The sequence below is a fragment of the Saccostrea echinata genome, unplaced genomic scaffold (assembly GCF_033153115.1).
Source record: "Saccostrea echinata isolate AGI-Se365-2 ecotype Australia unplaced genomic scaffold, CSIRO_AGI_Sech_v1 ptg000033l, whole genome shotgun sequence".
NCBI lineage: Eukaryota > Metazoa > Mollusca > Bivalvia > Ostreida > Ostreidae > Saccostrea > Saccostrea echinata.
In genome coordinates this window covers 33,901,704-33,926,841 of record NW_026889782.1, presented here as the reverse complement: position 1 = coordinate 33,926,841, position 25,138 = coordinate 33,901,704, and the positions used below count along the sequence as shown (strand labels likewise).

Genomic DNA, 25,138 nt, shown 5'->3' with positions numbered 1-25,138 from the left:
ATGTTTTGAATTCTTAGCAAGTGCTTTCCGTCATTTGTTCCGAATGCCATCGGAATGCCCCTTCAGTTTTCAGAAAATGACCTCTGAACACCATGGATGTTGAGAAATTTGGGTAAGTAACTAAAATGATACAGTAATAAGTTGTAATTAAGAATACACAAGAGAAACATTCGATTTTTTTTTTTTGGCCTAGTAATTTAGCTTTCAAGAGAAAAAGAATTAGTATGATTTTAAATAATCGTTAGACTATAGTTCGGTATATAAAATCCTGAAGGAAATTCGAAATAAAGTTAAATGATAGGCCCCTATATTTTTTAATTCTTTTATGCAAGTCCACAAACAAATTAAATATTTAAAGATTAGGCCGAACGTAGAAAAAAAATAGTCTCAAAAGTTGACGCAGCTATTTCGAGCTTAAAAATTTAAATTAAACTTTCTGTAAACATCATGCAGGACATGATCATCATGATATAGTACAAATGAAACAGACCCTGTAAGAAAAAAATAGCTGTAATTTAATAATTGTTTATTAATATAATGTGATCCTCTGCTAATAGAATATATATGCTGTAAAAAAATCTGAATCAGGGTGAAGCAGATTTGATACAATACATGGCTGAAGGAACGGGGGGGGGGGGGGGGGCAGGCCCCCTGTAATTTTGCTGAAATTTAGGTATACTAAAGGAAACCTTGCTCCTTTATGCTTGGGCCCCCTCAATAATAACCTCTGATAATGTATTTTCCTTTTGCTTATTAAAAAATTTTTGGTTTGTAGCCTCCCCTAACCTGAAACTGAAAAATGTTGTTTGGTTGTGCTCACCCCCCCCCCTCCAACTAAATTACGTACGGGCCTATTCTCCATCCCTGAGGTTTTCTTTCACCAAAGAAAGATTAATTGGTTCAGATATATATAGCAATATTTACGGAAGGGAATATTCTCGTTTAATTATGAAGATGTGACAGTAACTCAGTCAGATGCACAGTGAGTGTAACATTTATTTAATATTATTGTTAATGTTTACAAATAGTGAAATACTGATACTATGAAATTTTAATGGACATATAGAAAATATACAAGTACAACCATTTATTGTAAATCACATACATGAAAAGCTTCTTTTTTTTTCAAGCAATTGGAAATTCTTCATTTTTTCATGAAATTATTTTATTTCGTATGTATGATAATTTATTTCGTATTTTAATTCAGTCAACAAATCATTGTCGCAGCCTAGTTCCCTTCATTATTTTCAGCAGTTCAGTGACAGAGATAAAATGATCATTTGAAGGTTTATACCCCCCCCCCCCCCCCACCAAATGAAACTGAAAAATGTTTGGTTTTGGTCCCCTTCAACTGAAATTGATTCCTACTTACCATGCTTACAGGCTTAACTACGAAGATGTGACAGGGAGTGTCATAACAATAATTGTTCAGACGGATACATATTAAAAGCTGATCAATATACGTATCAAATTTTAATGGATAGATAGAAATTAATAAACAATTACAACCATTTATGATAAACTACATAAAGATAATTTTTCAAGCAATTTGAAATTCTTCATTTTTTATGATAATATTTTATTTCGTATATATATGTTTATAGGTTTATTCGTATCAACAAATCTGTGTACGAGTTAATAACGCAGCCAGGTTCCCTGCATTTTCAGTGACAGAGAACCAGAACGCTGATACTAAAACAAGTCCCACGGACGTGACGGAGAAAATAAGTCCCACATGAGTCCTACGTGAGTCCCACAGAACCAGAATAAGATTGCAGGGAAACAAGCCTTGTTACAAGGTTTGAGGTTTGTTTATTTTATATTTTAATTTACACTTTTTAAAAATTATCATTATTATGCAAAAATCTGTGTGCATATGAATATTTACATTTTAATGTTATAAGTCGTTTTGTGGTTCATTTATTTGCGGTGACTGTCCCACGTGTGTTTACCTGTTTACATTCACTTACTGACCTAGCGTCTTCAAAATATACCTTCTGTAATCATGACTGTTGTAATCTTGTTTTTATGTTAGTTTACCGTATGTAACTTGACTGTTGTATAGATTTATAGCGATCACTGCAAGCTTTTAATATTTAGGTGAAGAGAAATTTCAGACTATCAATCACAGGCACTTGTTTCATATACGGTGCACCCCTACTTATTTTTACCACAAGGTGTCTAACTCAATTTCAGGCACCCCCGCTTCAAGCTCGTATTTTGTTCATGTATCATTATCAATCATTAACCTACTTTAAATTATTAAAATGACATCGTTCGCTTCAAGAGACTTTTTTCTTGTCAAATAAATCGTTTCAGACGTCTCTGGTCGAGCCTCTTTATTGTAAACCACTCATTTATTCCTCGAAAATTACCTCGATATATTTTTAGGCTTTAGATGGGATACAACTTCCAGTTGGGGGTAGAATAAAACCAGAGACTTCCGAGTATTCCATTCCAAGGTCTCTGGTTTTATCCTTCATTTATAACCCCAACCGCAAATTTGTATCGAAAAATTACCTTGATACATTTTAAGACTTTAGATGGGATACAAATTTCATTTTTTTCACAGGTCACGAGGTTTCAACTTAAAAAAGAAAAATTCTCACCATTAAGATATGTTGGAAATTTTAGCTTGATGTGTTGATAATTTGCCAAATTATTATGTAATAAAGGGGACTTTATATGATCACCCGGCGCTGTCGCTTTAGTTCAGTCTTCACAACAATTCTTTTTCAGCACATGCCCTTCGGGCATGTAGACCTATCATTTTTTCCCAGCCCATTCAAATTTGTACATGTCCTACTCAAAATTCTTACATTTACCAGTATTGTGCAACAAAAAAAAAACCATTAGGTATAAAGGTTTTATATTAATTTTTTCAGCGTCGTAAACCAACCATGGCCTGTGATTGCCATTCTCTAAAGCGTTTTTGTTCATAAATAACTTTTGAGTTGCATGCTGGTCATTTGTTGGCCGGTTTAGCTGAACTGAATTTCAGAAATGGGATCATGACTGTAGTGCCACAGTATGTGGCATTGATGAACATCTCGTAATTTAGCAAGCAACTTCGAGAAAACAAATAGGTTAAACTAAACACTTCAATGATTAGATTGACAATCATTTGACAGGTCGTATCGAGAATGTAGACAGGCAATCCATCGACATTGCATACAGCAAGGTTTAAGCGAATAATGGGGGTAGGACAGAATAAATGGCAAGTAAAGATCATACAATGAAAGAAGATTCACATATGCCCTCTTCGGACATGTAATTTGGCAATTTTTACATGCCCGGCTGCAAATTTAACAGGTCCCTGGCATTGGACTCCCGGGTTATTTGGAAGACTGTTAGTTTAGTTTCATGAGGTCCGACAACATTGATTCTCAATGTCTGCTCCCTCTACCCCATACACTTATCTTGATAAAATTATATAAATTATATTATTAATTATATAAATTGATATAAATTATATAAACCGGTCTTGTTTATATAATTTTACAATGTCATAAACAGCTGCTTAAGTGCATATAATATTGTAAATGGATTTATATATAGGATTAGGGAAAGATCCTCACTTGATTATGGCAGCATATTTAGCTCGTAGGGGTTTATTATCTACCACACATGATCAATGTCACTTTTGGACGTGAATGACTTTTGACACCCTAACTTCAGTTCAAATCAACGTTAACTTTATGTGACGTCTCTCTGAATCTTTTTTGGCATGCAACTTGGGTAAAAACAATAAAAGTACTCTTGATGCATTTGATTTCTCTTAGCCCGTTTAAACATTTCCAAGGTCTATACCAGTTTTTGCAGGGGCGAAACTATGTAGAAGCTGGAAAAGAAACCCATCCCCTTTTTGACATATTTGGTTTTCGAGGGGTGAAAATTTTCAATGTTACACTCAACTACATGCAATATTTATTATATTATACTGAATGTTTTATACAAATACAAATAATAGTGAACCTTGAGCGCATAAATCTGCGCAGTCACTGTCACTATTTTTTGGAATATCACCCGTCGTCAAGCAATGTTGACTGTTGCGACACTGGGCGTAGCTTCATTATTCAGCGGATAATAGTGCTTTTTAACAAATGTTTCTTGACGAATCAGATTAATTCATCTAATATACCTGAAAGTACAATATTAATTAATTGTCATCATTTTCCTATATTAGCATTTTTACTGGTAATGGTTTTGAAATGATAGGAACATGCACTGTTCAAAAAGTCTTAAAATGTTGTTTTGGCTCAATTTCTTTGTTAGATTACTGTGTTGAACTAAGGCAGGTCAATTAAAGTAACATGATCCTATAGATTCCATGTACATTTAGTACTGTAAAGTAGACAAATTTATTGTTCTCAAAAGTAGTTCTCAAACATTGATTTAAGCTGGTCTCCTGAAGGATGTAATAATGCAATTGGTCTGCTTAAGGTACAGTGTATAATATAGAGATGCATATTTTATTTTGAATTTGTATTATGTCAATCATTAGAAATATATGGATCTTAATTAGAAAACATTGTTTTCATTAGAATTTAAGATATGTATAATAGGCATATATTCTTCATGCTTTTCCATAGTTAAGTCCTTTTTTACAGGGTCTCTGCTAGAATCATGTGGACCCCAGTGTAACAAATCTATGGAAAGAGAGAAAATCTCAGCTCAAGGGTCAACATGTCTTTATTCCAAGAAAGGTAAATTGATAATTTTTTCTGCTAAAATACTCTTTTATAAATTATAATATCAATGCAAAAGAATGAACAAACAATGTACCTAAAACATTTTGAAAATGAAAGTGCAATAACAGTTAATAATTATGATCAAGTGAATGAATGTTAATAATCCAATCAAAGTCCTTGTTGTATATCATTTTTGCTAGGGCTGTGTATTGAGCAAAAAAAAAAAAAAAAAAAAAAAGATTGACATTTTTAATGCGATATGCAATATATTGAATTCTTTAACAATTCTGTCAAAAAAGTCTTATAAATCATTATGCATGAATTTTATAAAAATAATAATTGTTTTTTACTCATTTTTAATTTTTTGTCTCACCGTTTTTAAAAATTACACTTCAAATTCAAACTTTTCTTGACTGTAAAATCAACATGTTAAGTAAAGTTGTCTATGTATTTTTATGATTTTGTAATAATAATCTAAGATGTGCTACCTCCTTAATGATTATATCATTTTTGATCAGTTTTAATTCAAAACAGTTAAATATAATCTTTGGTGATTGCATCTTCGCTAGCCAAGGGCTTCTGATACGCTACTCTCCTCATAAGCCCTTGGCATACGGTGTTAAAAAAAGTTGAGATTTTTTTCTCAAGTTGTGATTGGAGTTGATCGACATCGTTCGACCAATCAGCAATTGTGATTTGTAAATGACGATATTTGCGTTCGGGATATATCTTGACTCTTTAATATCGGTAATGTAAAACGCAAGTAAACAATGATCCGTAGGATAACATGCCATTCTATGAATAGCAATATGGTGTCATCCAATTTCTAAAGCAACGTGCAAAAGATGTGATTAAGAATCTATACTGAAGATGTAGATTTGCATTTTTACATGTTTAAATAACAAATTAACATAACTCAATGCCTTCTTGTTAATTATTTTTTAAAAACAAATTTTTTTTAAATACGCTTTTTATTTCTCTCGATGACGCAATCTGTGCGTACCTGGTAAGAATCATGATCACGTGACAAAAACAATCCCGTCTTTTGTCAGCACCGTATGCCAAGGGTTTATGAGGAGAGTAGCGTATCAGAAACCCTTGGCTAGCGAAGATGTGGTGATTGAAATTCCCAACTTTTTCACAGAATTACATAAAAAAACTGCCTGCCCAAAATGTTTTGGAATTAAGTTATTTTTAGCTCACCTGAGCCAAAGGCTCAAGTGAGCTTTTCTGATCAAAATTTGTCCGTTGTCTGTCGTCTTTGTTGTTGTTGTTGTTGTTGTAAACTTTTCACATTTTCATCTTCTTCTCAAGAACCACTGGGCCAATTTCAACCAAACTTGCCACAAAGCATCCTTGGGTGAAGGGGATTCAAGTTTGTTCAAATGAAGGGCCACACCCTCTTTCAAGGGGAGATAATTAAGAATTAGAGAAAATTTAGTGGTATCTTTTAAAAATCTTCTTCTCAAGAACCACTGGGCTGTAAAAGTTGAAGCTTAGGTGAGATCTTCATTACATAGTGTAGATTCAAATTTGTTCAAATCATGACCCCCAGGGGTAGGATGGGGCCACAAGGGGGGATCAAAGTTTTACATAGGAATATATAGAAAAATCTTTAAAAATTTTTTTCTCAAGAACAACAAAGCCACAATTAAGCATATTGATATGGAATTATCCTCAGGGTAGTGCAGATTCAAGTTTGTTCAAATCATGACCCCCAGGGGTAGGGTGGGGCCACAATGGAGGATCAAAGTTTTACATAGAAATATGTAGGAAAAATCTTGAAATTGTTTTTCTTAAAAACAACAAAGCCACAATTAATCATAATTTATATGGAATCATCCTCAGGTAGTGTAGATTCAAGTTTGTACAAAATCATGACCCCTGGGGGGGGGGGGGCACAATGGGGGATCAAAATTTGACATAGGAATTTATAGGAATAAAATCTTTAAAAATCTTTCTCTCAAGAACAACAAAGCCACAATTAGTCATATTGATATGGAATCATTCTCAGGTAGTGTAGATTAATTTTGTACAAATCATGACCCCCAGGGGTAGGGTGGGGCCACAATGGGGGATCAAAATTTTACATAGAAATATGTAGAAAAAAATCTTGAAAAATCTTCCTCTCAAGAACAACAAAGTCACAATTAGTCATATTGATGTGGATTCATCCACAGGTAGCGAAGATTCAAGTTTGTATCAAATCATGACCCCTCGGGGTAGGGTGGGGCCACAAGGGGGGATCAAAGTTTTACATAGGAATATATAGAAAAAATCTTTAAAAATCTTTTTCTCAAGAACAACAAAGCCACAATTAAGCATATTGATATGGAATTATCCTCAGGGTAGTGCAGATTCAAGTTTGTTCAAATCATGACCCCCAGGGGTAGGGTGGGGCCACAATGGAGGATCAAAGTTTTACATAGAAATATGTAGGAAAAATCTTGAAATTGTTTTTCTTAAAAACAACAAAGCCACAATTAATCATAATTTATATGGAATCATCCTCAGGTAGTGTAGATTCAAGTTTGTACAAAATCATGACCCCCGGGGGGGGGGGGGGGGGCACAATGGGGGATCAAAATTTGACAGGAATTTATAGGAATAAAACCTTTAAAAATCTTTCTCTCAAGAACAACAAAGCCACAATTAGTCATATTGATATGGAATCATTCTCAGGTAGTGTAGATTAATTTTGTACAAATCATGACCCCCAGGGGTAGGGTGGGGCCACAATGGGGGATCAAAATTTTACATAGAAATATGTAGAAAAAAATCTTGAAAAATCTTCTTCTCAAGAACAACAAAGTCACAATTAGTCATATTGATGTGGATTCATCCACAGGTAGCGAAGATTCAAGTTTGTATCAAATCATGACCCCTCGGGGTAGGGTGGGGCCACAAGGGGCGATCAAAGTTTTACATAGGAATATACAGGAAAAAAAAACTTGAAAAATCTTCTTCTCAAGAACAGCAAAGCCTTGTTAAGTCATATTGATATGGAAGCATTCTCAGATAGTGTAGATTTAACTTTGTTCAAATTATGACCCCCAGGGTTAGGGTGGTGCCACAATTGAGGATCAAAGCTTTACATAGGAATACATAGGAAAAAACTTCAAAAATCTTCTTCTCAAGAACAGCAAAGTCATGTTTTGTCATACTGATATGGAAGCATCCTCAGGTAGTGTAGATTCTAGATTTTTCAAATCATGACCCCTGGGGGTAGGGTGGGGCCACAATGGGGGATCACAGTTTTACATAAGAATATATAGGGGAAAAAAAACTTGAAAAATCTTCTTCTCAGGTCAACAGCAAAGCCATGTTTTGTCATATTGATATGGAAGCTTCCTCGGGTAGTGTAGATTCAAGTTTGTTCAAATCATGACCCCTGGGGGTAGGAAGGGGCCACAATGGGGGATCATAGTTTTACATAGGAATATATAGGGAAAAAACCTGAAAAATCTTCTTCTCAGGAATAGCAAAGCCATGTTTTGTCATATTGGTATGGAAGCATCTTCAGGTAGTGTAGATTCAAGTTTGTTCAAATCATAAACTCCAGGGGTAGGGTGGGGTCACAATGTGGGATCAAATTTTTACATAGGAATATATAGGAAGAAATCTTTTCATCAACAGAAAAGCCATGTTTAGTCATATTGATATGGAAGCATCCCCAGGTACTGTAGATTCAAGTTTGTTCAAATGATGGGGGGGGGGGGGGGGTTAGGGAGGGTCCACAATGGGGGATCAAATTTTTAACAAGAGAATATATAGGAAAAAAATCTTTAAAAATCTTTTGCTCAAGAACAGTAAAGCCACTTGTTATATTGATATGGGAGCATCCTCAGGTAGTTCAAAATCCAAGCCCCCTCCCCTTTAAACTTTTCAATACTGAAGTGATCTGTGCTTTTTCCTAGCCAATGTGCTCAGGTGAGCGATGTGGCCCATGGGCCTCTTGTTTTTGATACAATATATTCATTAATCTAGATATGTATTGATATATTTGATGCAGCCCTAATTATTGCTGGTTCATAAAATAACTAAAAAATAAACAAATGAAAATTTCGGCATGGTTGGCATTGCAACTGTATCTTACACATTCAAATCAGGCCATTATTACGAGTTTTGGAACATGTTGGGTTCTTCACTAGCTAGTGCCGCTACTACAGAGAAGACAGCTTGTTTTCAAACTGTGTCATTCAAAGTTTCAATATATGAGAAACACAACAAATCTAAATGCTTAGCCATTACACTAAATGATGAATCTACTTTATTGTGTTATTTATTGACATTTGACAATCATGATTCATAAATCATTTTGAAATTTTATATGTATCATATCATAAGGTCTGTGTATTATCCCAACCCTATATACCTACATATCACGATGTATCATTTCAGCATTTACTCATATTGAGATGCCACTGTCCCACCTGCCTGCTAACGTGGAAACAAAACTCCCCTCTGTAACAAAAGAGTGCACCAATGGAGATAATCTCAAAACTTGTGTAGTAGGATCAACTCCTAACAATGCACCACTTTTCAGCATTTATATTCATTGCTTAAGGGTTTATTCTTACTAATGAAATAAGTTGTGGTGATGCATATATTTACTGTAAGACATTTGTAATAACGAAGCATTTGTGAGATATACCTTTTATCAGTTATTTACAAACAAGGCATTTGAAGAGGACGAGCACAGTGCATTTTTTTTTTTATCTGAAGTTAGGTGATTTTAAGCAAAAGAACATTTCTTGTCCATATTAAGAAAGCAAAATATTTTGACCTAGTTTGAAGTTTTTTAAACCCATTAAACTTAATTGTTAAAAAATTAAGTATGTAAACTAAATTTTGAATAAAGAGTTGGTCCTCTTTGTAAAACTTGCTCTGTGAGCAAGTTGAAATTACAATGCCTTTCATGATTCCTTCACAAAAAATGGGGTGATGACCCACAATATTAATAAATGTAGGTTTTAAATAATATTTTATATTTCATAAATTAAACAGTGAAATTTAAAAAAAAAAAAAAAAAATTAATCATTTTTAAACTGTTGTTACATTTAGGCATGTGGGTATATGTACATATCCTGTTAAAGTCTTTGTGTATCACATTATATCATGATATACTTCAGACAAATTAGTACACCCGTAGTTTTGAATACAATTCATACATTGATTTCATTTGCCACAATGGTCTCTTTAATATTGCAATAATGCATTTGGTCTTCCTAATGCATGTATAATGCAGGTACTGTATATACTCTATGTCCAACTTATAGGTGAGTCATAAAAAGATTAGTATTTTGAAACCAGGTTAAAACATCAGAGCATTGATTTGAAATTGTCAATTGTTGTACCGATTTATAAGCGAGTCAATAGCAAATCCCTCCAAAATAACCTCAAAAAATACAACTGACTTATAGGTGGACCACCTTATAGGCAAGTATATATATGGTATAGTTTTTGTTGAATTTTGCTAACAGCAAAACACTATATATGAATAATGAATTTTGGAAAAAAAAGATTATTAACTAAAGTTTAATGATGGATGTATGTAGTATAGAAATATTGTTCATATGCCTGTACATGGTACAAATATGCATTTTACAGAGTGTACATATGCCAGAATCATATGGACCCCAGACTGGCCCTGGTGATTCCGTTAAGAAAAAAAGAGGAAAAATCAGTGCTTGTGCTCATTGGTCATTGGACAAAGGTAAATAGATTTATTTCATGAAACTAAACATGTAAATTACTAGGATATTAAAATATCACAATTAAAATACATGTACTGATTTATATATATATGGATATCAATTGGTCTCCTTGATGGAGTTAAATGCGTTTGTTATCCCTTTTAAGTGGATCATTTAAATATTATGCAGTTTATTTAGAAGCTCTTTATTATCTGCACTGTTCACTTTTACAGGGTGTATGCCAGAATTTTTTCAAGAACAGTCTGAATCTGACATGGAAAAAATGAAGAAAAACAGCCTTCCTGTTTATAAATCTACATTCTGACAAAGGGTAATTTTGTTTAGTTCAATTAGAAGTGCACATTTAACATCAGTTGCTTTCCTTAATGATATATTATAGCATTTTTATTCCCTTAAGAACAATATGTATACTTGTAAAGCATGTATCACAAAATCTTCTGCAAACAAAGTTTTGGGTGTATAGTGTTTGTTGTTTAACGTCCCTCTTGAGAATTTTTCACTCATATGGAGACGCCACCACTTGTCGGTGGAGAGCTGCAAATTTTTGTCCTATACTCAGCACTTACGGCCATTGAGCATTGAGGGATCTTTATCGAGCCAGCACCTACTGTGACATGGGACCTCGGTTAATACCTCTGTCTCATCTGAAGAACTGGTCTCCATGTCCCACAGTGGGATTCAAACTCGCGATGTAAGGATCAGCTTCTTTCTCCGCGACTCTAGAGTAGACGCTCTAACCACTGCATCTGCTCTACTTTGGCAACTTTGGGTGAATATAAGCATAGGAATCATCATGTCCATCTGTCTGTTCATGTGTTTGGCCACTTTTATGATTAGCTTTTTTGTTCCAATTCTGGCTGAGATAAATTGATTTAAGTCATCTAAATACAAACAAATTAAGGGAAATTACTATGGTATTGGAATGAACATTTTGGAATACTGTCTAATTGTTCCATTGTAGTTGGTTTCTTTAATGTTGAAATAATGCATCTGGTCTTCCTAATGCATGGCATACACTGTATGCATGTGTAATGTTAAAGTTGGCTGAATGTAAAACAGTTCTTGTGTTATGACAAAGGTAAATAGATTTAGTTCATGTAACTAAACATGTTAATTATTAGAGTATTAAAATCTCAAGTTTTGAATACTGATTTACATGTGGAGAGTAGTTGGTCTCCTTAATGCAGTAATAATACATTTGGTCTCCCTTATGCATACTGTATATTATATAAATTTAATGACTGACATGTACGAGGGTTGATCCAAAAGTTCGTGGAATTTCTTCTAGTGTTGTACCAATAATCAGAAAACATCGATTGTCGACAAAAAATGCTACCGATTCCGATGATCGATTATAGTTTTTCATAGTCGATCATCGGAAACATACTTCTAATACAATACATTCCGGAATTATCCATTTCTGGTTTAAAATTTATTTCTTCTTAATGAAAGAAAATGGCATCTGCATCTGATACTAGCCAACTAGCACGAAGCAGAGGTGATTAAGAACCGAAGATGCATATACAGTCAAACCTGTATTAAGCAGTCACCTGCGGGAACCATTAAAAGTGACCTTTATAGAGAGGTGACCATTGAAAAGAGGTTCATCTTTTTTTCAAGAAAAATTCTTTTCCAAGTTATGTTAATTTTGTGTTTTAAAAATAGTACATCATAGAATATTAAAGAAAGATGTGTTTTGGACATCAATGGTCTCAGTTAGATTTTTTAAAAATTTAAATAATCTCAAGATTAAGTTCAAGATAAATTTGATGACTCCAACAAAAAATATATTGAGTCTAATAAGGGTATTGCATTATCAGTCTGGTCGAACCCCCGAACGGGGGTATACCCCCAAACGAGGGTTTTCCGTCCCGTCATGCAATGCGCAAGAACAGTAACTCTTGCCGTATCCAATATAAACAAACTTGCCTATGTCATTGATCACAGGAAAAAGATCGATAAGAATGTTATTTCTGCTATGAACTTGGTAAAATATCAACAGAAAAAAATTAACAGGTTAAGTTTTCCATAGTTTGAATTTATAATGTAGGAATAACAAAATATTTTCCGTCATTTCATGAAATTATTTATTATTTTGTAGGACGTCTCAATTAGGATTATGGAACGTAAATCACAAGGAAAAATATTCTAAGAATGAGGAAAATATTAATTTAGAATCTAGATTTAAATAAAAATAGATATGATCGTGTTTTCCCCAAACAATCGTATTTATAAAAAAAAAACTACAACAAGTTGCCAAACATTTTATTTAATTCTTATAAGATATAAAAGACAATAAATACGATAGATTTCATTTGAATTTTATTTTTATATGTATTTTTGTTACACTTCCTGGGCATGATTATCGATGATAAAGACCGTCGATTGCTAGTCAGAGGAAACGCGGACTGAAACCCACGATCATAAATAAATCGATATTAGCATCATTTTTTCTTGCATTTTATTACGAAAATAAAAGAAATATGGTAGAATAATACATTTTTTTTTATAATTTCAATTTAATATTAGTTGCTTATGTCTGTTTATCGAATATTTTATCTTAAATACCTGCATGTCAAGGAGCAAAAGATCGCCAACTTTGCCAGTGAATAAATCCCGATTTGTACAATAAAGTTGTATTTTTGTAAAATACAAACTCTAAAAACACCTTTAATCTATCATTTCCGAGTGGTTTTACATTTGCCAAATAATCCGTTACTTTGCACCGGCGATTTTTGTAAACCCCTACTTTTTGCGTGAAATACGCACATTTTTAAGCATCTGCGTATGCTCGTACCCCCGTTTGGGGGTATGGATTTCCCATTTCCGTTTACCCCCGTTCGGGGGTTCGACCAGACTGATTATCCTCCCTCCAAACAACAACAAAACTTTCTTTTATTATAGAATTACATTATCATGTTATGTCATGAATAAAATAAATTCTATTTTTTATCTAAACTGCCTCTAAAATATCAAGTTTAGTTAGTCTTGATAATTGTATGTTTAACAATACAGTGGCGCCGCGTTTATCCGGACGCCATTTATCCAGACGCTTCACCATCCGGACGATATATTTTGGGAACCAATTTTTTCCACGTTATTTTGTCTCATTAATCTGGAAATTCGCGTTCCATATCCGGACGGTCAATTTCTACTACAAAACGTAATAGTTTATTGAAAAATGACTTGTTTATCCGGACGGTAATTTTTCAAAAAACGATTTTTTTCACACTTCGCTTGCATTTGTGTTAATTGTTGTAAAAACATTGGTCATGCAGTCAGTTTGAAGGCGGTTCCCTGTGACCTACAAACAATAGCGTCTATAATTAGCATGTGTTTACCCTAATTCAATCACACGTATATCTTTAATATTTAGCTTACACTGTGCATTAATTAAATAATAATCTGTTCAAAATCATATTGCTAACCGTATGTACATCGGTAAATTCATGAGAATTTTGGAGAGTTGTAAATAAAATGAACAATAAATAACAAGCGATTTCGTAATGCTCTTTATCATGTTGATCATGTGTTGATTGCGTTAGTTTAAAATACTATTTTCCATTTCTAAAAAACGTAAATGTATTTGAAATGCTTTTTTCCCCACAAGACAGTTTAGAAAGGTACATAACTGAAGAAATATCTCTATTTAATGTTCTACCGTTTACAAACGTCCATTGCTTTAGAAAAGATATATAAAACTGGCATTACGTACAGAAGTTGATTACGTTTATCAAGGTATTTTTAATGATCGAAATTCAAACTTAGCGTCTGTAGCAAAAAATATTTTTAATGATGATGCTGAACAGTTCTGTCATATCATATGAGCTTCAATAATTATAATATATGGCTGAATAAAACAACTGTAGATCAAAATTTGCTCAGCCCATAAAGTTACAGGCCAAAGAGAAGGCGAATTACCGGTAAAATAGGAGGTCTCAGCATAAAATTGCCCATCCATTTTTTTTATTGTGTAAATTACATTTTAACATATTTTTTTCTTTAATCAATTACTGCTTTTAAAACAATAAACTAAAATATAATTTAGAAGTTTTTTTTCTTTGCTGTCACATTTGAAACAAGAATGTGCATATATACAATGTACATGCTGAGCGAGTGCTTTTTGAGATGTGATTCAATTATCCGGACGATTTCGTTGGGGACAGAGGCGTCCGGATAAACGAGGCGCCACTGTACATAAATTGTAGCATAACAAACAGACAAGTTATAATATTCTCAGTTTATCAAAGCAGTCCATAATACAAATTGATATATGAAATTCACAGGTGTTGTGAGCAATGAAGCGTGACTAATCCTAACGGTCATCTTACCTAGTTGAAAATCATGATAATCAGAACACATTGTGTAAACAAACACAGTTAATTAGGGTTTCTACAAATAATATGTTTCCTATGTGTTAAAAACGGCCTGTCATGCGTTTACACAATTACACCTATCGGAGTTGGGCATGCCAAACGTGAACTAACAATTAGAAAACAACTAATTATTGTCTCCATTAATGAATAGGTAAATAAGGGTGCCTTGTGTATCACTCAGAATTTTTTAAACCAGATTCCAATTCAATAAGATTAAGATTCTCGTACGTCCATTTTCCTTATAACCTTTTCGGTCACTAGCACCCTTGTTTTGTTTTGTTAAAAAAAATTAATAAATTTTCCAATATTTTAAATGGTTTTTAATAAGGCCAATTATTTTTTCCATGAACCAATTATTTACATTAGTGAGAAAATTGAAAGTCACCTGACTTTAGGTCTGGTCACGTGATCGGACAAAATAGCCACTATATACGAGGTAAAACAGCAATTTTACATGAAATTTGACAACCGCTGACCGCGTTACACAGGTGACTGCTTAATAGAGTTACATTATATAGGAAAATTCATTGGGAGGAAATAAAATGACCGCATAGGACAGGGGACCACTGGATAAAGGTGACCGCTATGTCAAGTTTGACTGTATAGGGCCTAAAAAAAATATTTTTGTTTCCTGTAATAACCCGACCGACCCATTCAATTTACCCCCGGGTGAATTTTTTTTCTGCCAAATCTGTGTTTGCTCTTTGGTTTGATCAATCAGCTGATTCTTTTTATTCAAAAAATGTTAATTGTATCTTTTATTTGAGATATAAAATATGCAACTTAGTCAACATTTACCTTAAATATAAAAGGTGATCAATTCCCCCCACAACTTTTTGAAGTTCGTTTTCTGCCGCTAGGCAGCCATGTTGGGTGTCCACTGTAAATATTTTTAGGTCTAGAAAGTGTAAAAGAAGCAAAACAACAAAGAAAATAATATATTATGTATTTTATATATTCATGTTAAAGAAATAAATGAAATTATTGTAATAGTCTGCTTTTTGTATACAAAACTATGAAGAAATCCGATTATAATCGGTGAAATCGCATCAGAGACAGTAACCAATTCCAACCGATGATCGATTATGAAAATTAACCGATGTCTCATCACTAATTTCTTCATATTTATTTTAATTTATTAGTGAAAGCAGTTGAATACTGATTTACATGTGGAGAGTAGTTGGTCTCCTTAATGCAGTAATAATACATTTGGTCTCCCTTATGCATACTGTATATTATATAAATTTAATGACTGACATGTACGAGGGTTGATCCAAATGCTCATGGAATTTCTTCATATTTTATTTTTTTATTAGTGAAAGTGGTTGAATACTGATTTACATATGGATAGTGGTTGGTCTCCTTAATGCAGTAATAATACATTTGGTCTCCCTTATGCATACTGTATATTATATAAATTTAATGACTGGCATGTACGAGGATTGATCCGAAAGTTCATGGAATTTCTTCTTATTTTATTTATTTATTAGTGAAAGTGGTTGAAAATTACAAATAAGAATATAGACACTTGTTGAATTTTTTTAATAAAAAAATATTTTAAATATAAATGATAGTAACTTTATGGCAGTTGCCATAGCAAAGGATGTTTTAAAATGCAGGGGAGACATTTACTCGTTCATTATCATTTTAATTCTTAATACGTGATATAAGAAAAAACCTGCGCTAAGTGGCAAATAAAATGAGAATTTTGTCATTATTACGATTGCTTGACCACTAATATACCTGTCTGTGAGAGTTTTACTGATTTAACTTGATATTTAGATTATTAGTTGATGATTTCTTGTTCATCTTTTAATTGTTAGAGAACGTCACATTTCAGTCAAGTTACAAGTTTTGTTAAAATCTTAGGAACACTCTGACTTAAAGGGGTATTCTACTGATACAGGCTGGAGAAAAATGCATTTAGCAACTGATTTTCCAGTGGCGTGAGAAATTTAAGAACAATAGAACTTCCATGAAGGTTGATTAAAGGTGTGGCTGCTTTTGGAGGGTCTGTTTTTCTCGTAGACAAATTAAGCGTTGATGGATGTTGACCGCTGACTTACTGTGCTGGACTTTGCTACTGAAATTGGAACATCATATGGAAAGATGGGGAGTATTTTTGAAATATGATTGTAATATAAAGATAAGTCGATTGGTGTGAGAGGATACCCAGGCTTTTCTTGAGAGAAAAAGGAGAAAAAGGCAGAATATTCTGTAGAATTACTTAGTTGAATTGAACATGAGGGTGAGATGCTCCTATAACATGACATGACATACTTAACTTGACGTTACGTCGAAGTCTCCCCCGGATTTTACAACTATCAGTGTTCAGAAAGCTCATGTGACCTTATTGGTAATTGGAATGTGGTGAAATTTTCCAGTATTGTTGCATAATGACTATATTATAAATATGCCTATTGTTTGCTTTCATCAAATTTTAGAAATAATTAAATTCCATGAACTTTTGGATCAACCCTCGTATTAGAAAAAAGATGGATCTAAGATTGAACAGGTTATAATTCACCTGAGTCATTTAAATTACTTATTGCTATCTGTTTTTGTTCAGTCATCATGTGTCAAGTATTGTCTGTAAACTATTGAACATTTTCAGCTTCTTTTCTGGAACCAGTTTCAACTAATTTCTCGGTTGAAGTACTGTATAGGGGATTAATTTCAGGGGTTGTAATTTTCATGTTTTTCTCTCCTCTGACACGATCGCGGTTTGTTGAATTTGCGGAATCGGTATATAATAAAGGTTACATGTACCTCCCTTCAATGTCTATATCAGTTTAATCCATAGCATAGCTAGAAGGCAGTAATCAGCATTATGTATTCACTTCAGGAACAACAGGGTAGATTTATATATACATCAGCAAGTTCGATAGTTATTTGAATGATTTTTTAAAACCAAAATGTCGATAAAAACATGATAATGCAGGTAACAAATACACGTCGTAACATAGTTACGTACGGGTATTCAAAACCCATGACCCTAGTGTTTTGATTGATGAAACATGTAGCGTTGGCTATTAAAACAGTTTTTTTTTTTTTTACAAATACAGGTTATTATCTGCTGAGTGATCTAAATTAATGTCAAGCGTGATAATTAAAATAATTGAATGACAAGTACGATTCGTAATTACTGAAATGACCATGCACTGCACGTATATTTACCTATCGTAGCCTATTCTCAAATTTCCAAATATAACATGTAGGTTATTGAGAAACTTATTCACTGTTTCTTGAATTCACGGATTTATTCACACCGTGAATATAGCGAATATTAACACCGCGAGTTATTTCCCCCCTATACAGTATACAGACATAATATAGAAATGATTTTATCGACTTTCTCAATCTATCATGAATTTGAAAATGTAAATATAAGCATTTAATTGTAAATATTAAACATTTAGCATCTCATAACCAGAGTTGGAAATTACTGACTGCCCGAGGCAGTCTGTTTTTCAGGTAGGTAGGGACAAACTTTAGATTAGCCTTGGTGGTCGGGTCATTTAAACAGGTAGTTCCTGTTTTCCTTTTTTTTCAGGGTATAGTAAGTCTATAGAAATTAAGTAAAATATAGTATATCAAAGGAACACTTCTAGTTAAAAATATGAGATGACCTATAGGACCAATATTGGTTTCAGTCTTTAGAAAAAGCTTATCGATATATGTTCCGGTCACTGACTTTAGGTCACATGTGTAGTTTCTTGTTTCTCATGTATTGCTTTAGTTCTACATTAATGGTAATCTAACAACCAAGCTTTATGATAAACGTGATTACTTTAACTTTTCAATCGTCAACTTCCCTTACTTATTCAGCAATATACCTTCATCACCTGCATACGGGGTTTATATCTCTCAGTTGATTCGATACGCAAGAGCATCCTCTATGTATGAACAATTTTTAAAATGAGGTAAGTTATTGACAAACAAATTGCTGAAACAAGAATATCAGCTGTCTTGTTTAAAGTCATCATTTTGTAAGTTCTATGGTCGATACAATGACCTTGTCAGCAAATACAATTTATCATTAAGTAAAATGCTGACTGACCTTTTTCATACTTATTGTTAGGCCATTATTTACACACTGAATTGTGTATGGATTTTTCCATTGTTTCCCAGTCGTGACAAGGAGCACACAGCGGGTGTGACTGGTCTGCAGGGGATGCTCACTCCTCCATGGCACCTGATCCCACCTCTGATGTTTTGGAGGTCCGTGTTTTTGTATTTTTGATGGGCTTTTGAGCTTGAATACTGATTGTTATCTCGATATATTTCATTCTACTCAACTGTGTGTTCATGTGATCCTACCTCAGTATTTACAGAATGATACATCCTTTGTTTGAGGGTCATTCTTGATGTCTGACTGAGTAATGGCAACGGGACATAAAACCTTAACTGACCTTACCACATTCTTTTCTAATCTGAAAACCCTCATGCATTTTTAGCATAACATATCGCCAATGCACACATTTTTCCCGAGGAATGAACTGCATCTACTCTGCATAGAACAGTATCTCTCCCACTGGCACAACAGTACTATTACACGTCATTATGTTCTTGAAAGGCAAACACAGCAATTATTGCTCGGCATGATTTTTTTTCGTGACACCTGCAGTATCGAGTAACACAAAGTGAATGATTCATGTCCTCGAACAAAGTGTGCTTACAATGAGGTTTAGTTCCGGTTGATTGCGTTTAGTTCAAGAGAATTTATGATGTGCATTTCCATAGATGTCTTTTATATCAACACCAAACATGTATTTAAGGAAGAAAATATATTAAGTAAAATGCAAAAGCCTGTATTAAAAAATCAAAGGACAAGTGCACTTAAGCAATGCTTAATGGGCCCTTTTTCAGTGCCGTATTACTTTAGAATGTATTACCAAATTGTTCTCTTCTGGTAATAGTTAAACACAAGTGGACATTTCTAATTAAAATCACATTAAAACATCACCTAAATCAGCATGGATTTGAAACAAATGAAGTTTTTTAAATGCCTATAGATACTCCAAATCCGGAAAAGTCGTACCGAACCTATTTTGAGTTTCGTTTATTTAAATCAAGGGGAGGAGACATTTAAATCAGACACTTGAACAATCTGATGGTGGATCATTGACAGGTGCGTTTGCCGAATGATACTTCTTGTGCTATTTTACCCGAGAAAAAAATCGAATGAAGTTGTATAGATACCTGTATCCATAGTGATCAAATTAAGAAATTTGCATGCTTGCATTTGAAATAATACAATAAGTATTAACATTAGTTCCTGTAAATTTTAAAATGAAAAAAAGTGTATTTAGGTGGCTTTCAATACCAGTACCATTGTCTGGCATGAATGTTAAAAATGTTTGAAACTTTTATTTATGATGACATTTTAACGACACTAAACTCTCCTAACCATCCCGTGTTCCTAAAACCAAATACATACAAACTTCTCTATGCGGCTTGACTTCGATATAATGATATGAAACGTGGCTATGTTTTACAGTGAGCATCTTTGAGGAATGTTTACCTGGGTAGAACTCACGTGACTACCAGTATTTTAAATAATTTATTCCACGGGTGGTTTCAACATAGGTCATACAGGTAAATAGCTCTTGCTTGTTATAGGAAAAACATTGAACTTTTCATACATTTTTAATATTTTAAGTACAAGCCTAATCATGTACAAATTTCCTACTTTCACACAAGTTTTGTAAATGTATAATGCATTTTTTGTCAATCGCACAAGTTTGTACAATGTTAGGCTGACAATAAACAAAAGCTTTGAAATGAATGACCGTCCTCGATTTACTATAGAAAATCACGAATGTCGGCTGACCCCCTACCACATTGTATGGCTTTGCTCTTTGTATATTCATGAATTTCAGCGATAAAATTTGTTGAATCTTATGGTTTAGATATCAATTAATGATCTGAGATGGAAAATTATGCTTTATTTAATTCTTCATTTTTTCACATTTTACCGGGGCCCATAAGTGCACTCTTTCTTTAGTGTTTATACAGGTAAAAAGTTTGAAAAAATAAAAATGTGCCAACAAATGGTTTCGAACCAGGACACTAAAAATGTTCATGGTGAGAGTCTGCGGTCTATCGTTCTGGGCTATGCTGACTATGAGGACATTTGTAATAAATATAAACCAGTATGATAGAAATAGGTTTTCACGTTTTTTGTAGGTTTTTTTTTTTTTTATGAATTTCGACCCTAGGCACCTCTAAAAGAACCTTTTTTTAAATAATTGCTTACTAGATCAAAATCTATCAAAATTTCATATTTAATTTAGGGGCAGGCAAAGGGTGATTATATTGCATCTATCGGGTATAATTTTCTTATTAGAAAATTGTAGAGATATGCAAGGTTAATTAATGACAACATTTATTTTTCCGTTTTGCCTTATACTTTTATGATTTTCACTAATAAATTGATTATTGAAAAAAGCCTTTAATATGACTGCTGATTTTATCTCCATCTGTTAATTATACCCCCGCTCCGAAGGAGAGGGGGGTATACTGTTTTACCCTTGTGTGTCCGTCTGTCTGTCTGTCTGTCTGTCTGTCTGTCCGTAACAAACTTTGGTCGCAGTTTTCTCAGCAACTACTCATCAGAGGTGCTTGAAATTTTAACACACTCTTTGTTTAGGCATGCCATATGGTGGGATTCATTTTTGTATGAATTCGATGTCAACTTCCTGTTTATCCGTGCGTCTGTCCGTACCATACATAACAAATTTTGGTCGTAGTTTTCTCAGCAACTACTCATTGCAGATGCTTGAAATTTTAGCACAATCTTTGTTTAGGCATGCCATATAATAGGATTCATTTTTGGAACAAATCTGATGTCAACTTCCTGTTTATCCGTGCGTCTGTCCGTACCATACATAATAAATTTTGGTCGTAGTTTTCTAAGCAACTACTCATCGCAGGTGCTTGAAATTTTTTCTTTGTTTAGGCATGCCATATGCTGGGATTCAGTTTTTACAAATCCGATGTCAATTTCCTGGTTATCACTGTGTTTGTCCATAACTGAACTTGTGTATTCACATCAGAGCGGGGGTATTATTAGTGAGCATTGGCTCACAGACTTCTTGTTTTCAACACCTTTTCTCATGATTATAGTAGATAGAGAACAGAGTATGATTTCTAACATTTACTTTTACAGATCATTTCCTTGAGATAGGTGGAACCAACAGTCAAATACAAACACTTTTAAGAAAAGTAAAAATCTGGCTCAGGTAAAAAAAAAAAAAAAAAAAAAAAAAAAAAAAAAAAAATCATTTAAGTTTTAACAATAAGTAATTTTACCTTAGTTAACTGGAATTTGACGAAATACAGGTCAAGAATGTAGAGTTTAAAGCCTAGTAGGGAGTTTGGTCAATCATTACAGGTAATCTGCAGTCCCTCTCGAGAATTTTACACTCATATGGAGATGCCACCACTTGCCAGTGGAAAGCTGCAAATTCTGTCCTATACTCTGCACTCATGGCCATTGAGCAGTGAGGGGTCTTTTTCATGCCAGCACCTACTGTGACACGGGACCTTGGTTTATAAGGTCTCATCCGAAGGACTGGTCTCCATGTCCCACAGTGGGATTCAAACCTGCGACATTAGGATCAACTCCTTACTTCGCGACTCTAGAGCAGACGCTCTAACCATGGCGCCACGCTTGTGACTAGCTCCGTTTTAAAGAAATCATTCAAGATATTTTTTATCAAACTTAATATGCTGATACATATATAATTAGTAAGACCTATTCAACTATTTCAAAAACTTTTGACCTTTCCTGTGACCTTGACCTCACTTTCCTTCAATTTGCATTTTGCATGGTTTTAAAACCATTTAAAATATTGATATCTAAGGCTATGCATCTATACATAATTTGGTGAGAATTTATCATCTATATCCATTTTTTTTTTAGATTTCAATTTCAATTTTAAAGAAACTTTTCAAGATATTCTCATCAAACTTCATACACTAACACAAAATTTCATGTTGCATTACTATACACTCGGCGGGCATACATGTCCTATGGACATATTTCTAGTGTATTGCTATTTCTGTTGTTTGTTTACTTCCGGTCAGTAAGTGCCCCCTAGGGGCAAGCCCCAGTCCTGTTTTCTTTTCCAGGGTTGCAACAGCGCCCCCTAGAAAAACAAGTTGCACCATCCAATCAAATTGTGTTTTGTGCTGCTTTATGCCAATGATATTAACGCTGGACAGCATATGTATTATATTCTGACCAATGGGGTTGCAGTATTTTCAAAGAATTAGGATAGACTTACCACTTCAGCATTCCTTTCATCACTGAAGTGATATACATTGTCAAAAATTGACTAACTTTCATTTTTGTGTCAACTGCAGAGCAGAACGACACTTAGAGATCACTTTACCTGGTGTCTGTCTGTCCGTCTGTCACACCTTATATCTCCAAAATTTTGAGAGGCAGGGTTTTGATAATTAGCATTTATATATGTTTTTGAGCTCATGATACTATACTTTGAAACTGTATGAAATTCAGTTACCACACAAACTTATATTTAAATACTATGAAAATACATTGGGATCAGTATTCCACAATGAATCGTGTTGACTGACAAAGTGACGTCAATTAAAGTAAAGACAGTCTGAAATTCCTTTCCTCCGAGGATTGTTGGAAGCACCTACATGTGTATTAATAAAATGATAAATAGTTATTCCTCATAATTTCAATTAAATTATTCATTTGAGGACTGGGGAACCATATTTTCTTTGATTGCCAGATTCTATCCCAGTCTTTTACTTTTGGATCCTTTTTTTTCCTTGCAGGCAAATGCATGAACCTCCATGCTAATATTAAATTAATAGCTGACCACTCTTAGATTTATTTACCTCTTTAATGATGATACCTAGCAGGTGTTATATACATTCCTTGAAACACTCTAGTTCCTATTTGATTTTCACTAATATAAAGATTATTGAAAAAAGACTAAGGTGCTCTATAGTGATCAGTCTATTCATTCATCGGTCTGTCAAATACACATATCCCTTGTTCAGAATACAGGTGACTCTAAATACTTCAAACTTTATATTTTTTAATTAGATACATGTAGCTGCTTTGGAACATCTGAAAGGTCTATTACATTATCACTAGTTTTACTAGTTTTCTTCATGTAAGTTGAATATATTTTAAATTTTTATTTTTTCCAGGTAAGAAAGAAATTCAGGAGTTCTTAAATTGCCCTTGGAGTTCTTGGATTGCATCAAACTGCTAAAAGACCTCAACAAAAACAGCGTCTTGAAAATAAAAATGAAAATATTCAGTGAAAAAAAAATGATGAAAGAGCCACTAAAAATCTTCAAGCCTTTGAGCTGAAATCTGGAAGTCAATCTGTGGACTTTACTAGTATGTCTTACTAAGTCATCATTTGTGTATAATAAATACACTAAACTGTAAACACTTGTTAAAATGTGTATAATTTTTAGATATAATTTGTAGCTCACAGACTTCAATAGTTTCATGTAATTTAAGTAATAATGAAAATTTCCTGTTGTCTAGCTAGATTAGAAACTATTATTGTCCAATTTTGGATATTGTGAAATAATTCAGCTGTTGTTCAACTGAATATGATAAAACTGTGGATGAAAATAATTTGATTTTTGTACCTTTGAATGTATTGAATTAATTTGTAAAAGCTGTTATGATACAATGTTTGATATTTTATAAAAGTTTTTAGCATATGCAATCAATAAATGTATCAACAATTTTATTTTATTATACTTTTTACCCTGCAAACTTCTTAAAAACAGAATAGTAATGATCCATTTAACTGATACTAGGTTAGTGTCACATTGTACTGGTATATCATGTATACTGAACTGTAAATAAGAAACATCTAAATAGGTAAAATCACAGCATGAATCATTGGATTATGTAAGAAGTGCACTATCTTGTGCTTTGGTATGGTATTAATAATAAATGTTAAACTATCATTTTTTTTTTTTCAAATTAACAAAGGATATGCTTGAGTGACTGTATTTTGACTAGCAGTAAAAATAAAATGATTTTTAAGCATTTGAATTATTTTGATTCATGGTCTCTGCAAGTTTAATGATAGCAAATATGTATATTGAACATGGCATCCACATATTGCTATACTGGATGGGGCATAACTTTTACTGAATCTTAATCACAACCTTGAAATTTTATGCAGTACATGTACTCTTGGTTTCAACTGGTCAAATGTATTCTTAAATCACAAAGAATTTAAACAAATATAGGCATAGGTCAGAACTTCATCAATTAGTTGGAAAGCGAATGCACTCGGTGACTATATGGTTTAAAAGAAGCTGGGTATAAATAGCAGGA

General features: G+C 33.4%; 1 long non-coding RNA gene across 3 annotated transcripts; it reads left to right on the top strand.

Moving 5' to 3' along the window:
* Positions 1 to 1,660: 1,660 nt before the first annotated feature.
* Positions 1,661 to 24,521, top strand: LOC133198872 (uncharacterized). Of its 3 annotated transcripts, XR_009722635.1 has the most exons (6): positions 1,661 to 1,806; positions 4,611 to 4,706; positions 10,302 to 10,407; positions 10,621 to 10,718; positions 21,956 to 22,028; positions 23,980 to 24,521. It is a non-coding gene; the product is annotated as an uncharacterized LOC133198872 (long non-coding RNA). The 3 variants fall into 3 exon arrangements; XR_009722634.1 differs by lacking the exon at positions 21,956 to 22,028; XR_009722636.1 differs by lacking the exons at positions 21,956 to 22,028; positions 23,980 to 24,521 and adding an exon at positions 18,916 to 19,003.
* The last annotated feature ends 617 nt before the right edge of the window (positions 24,522 to 25,138 follow it).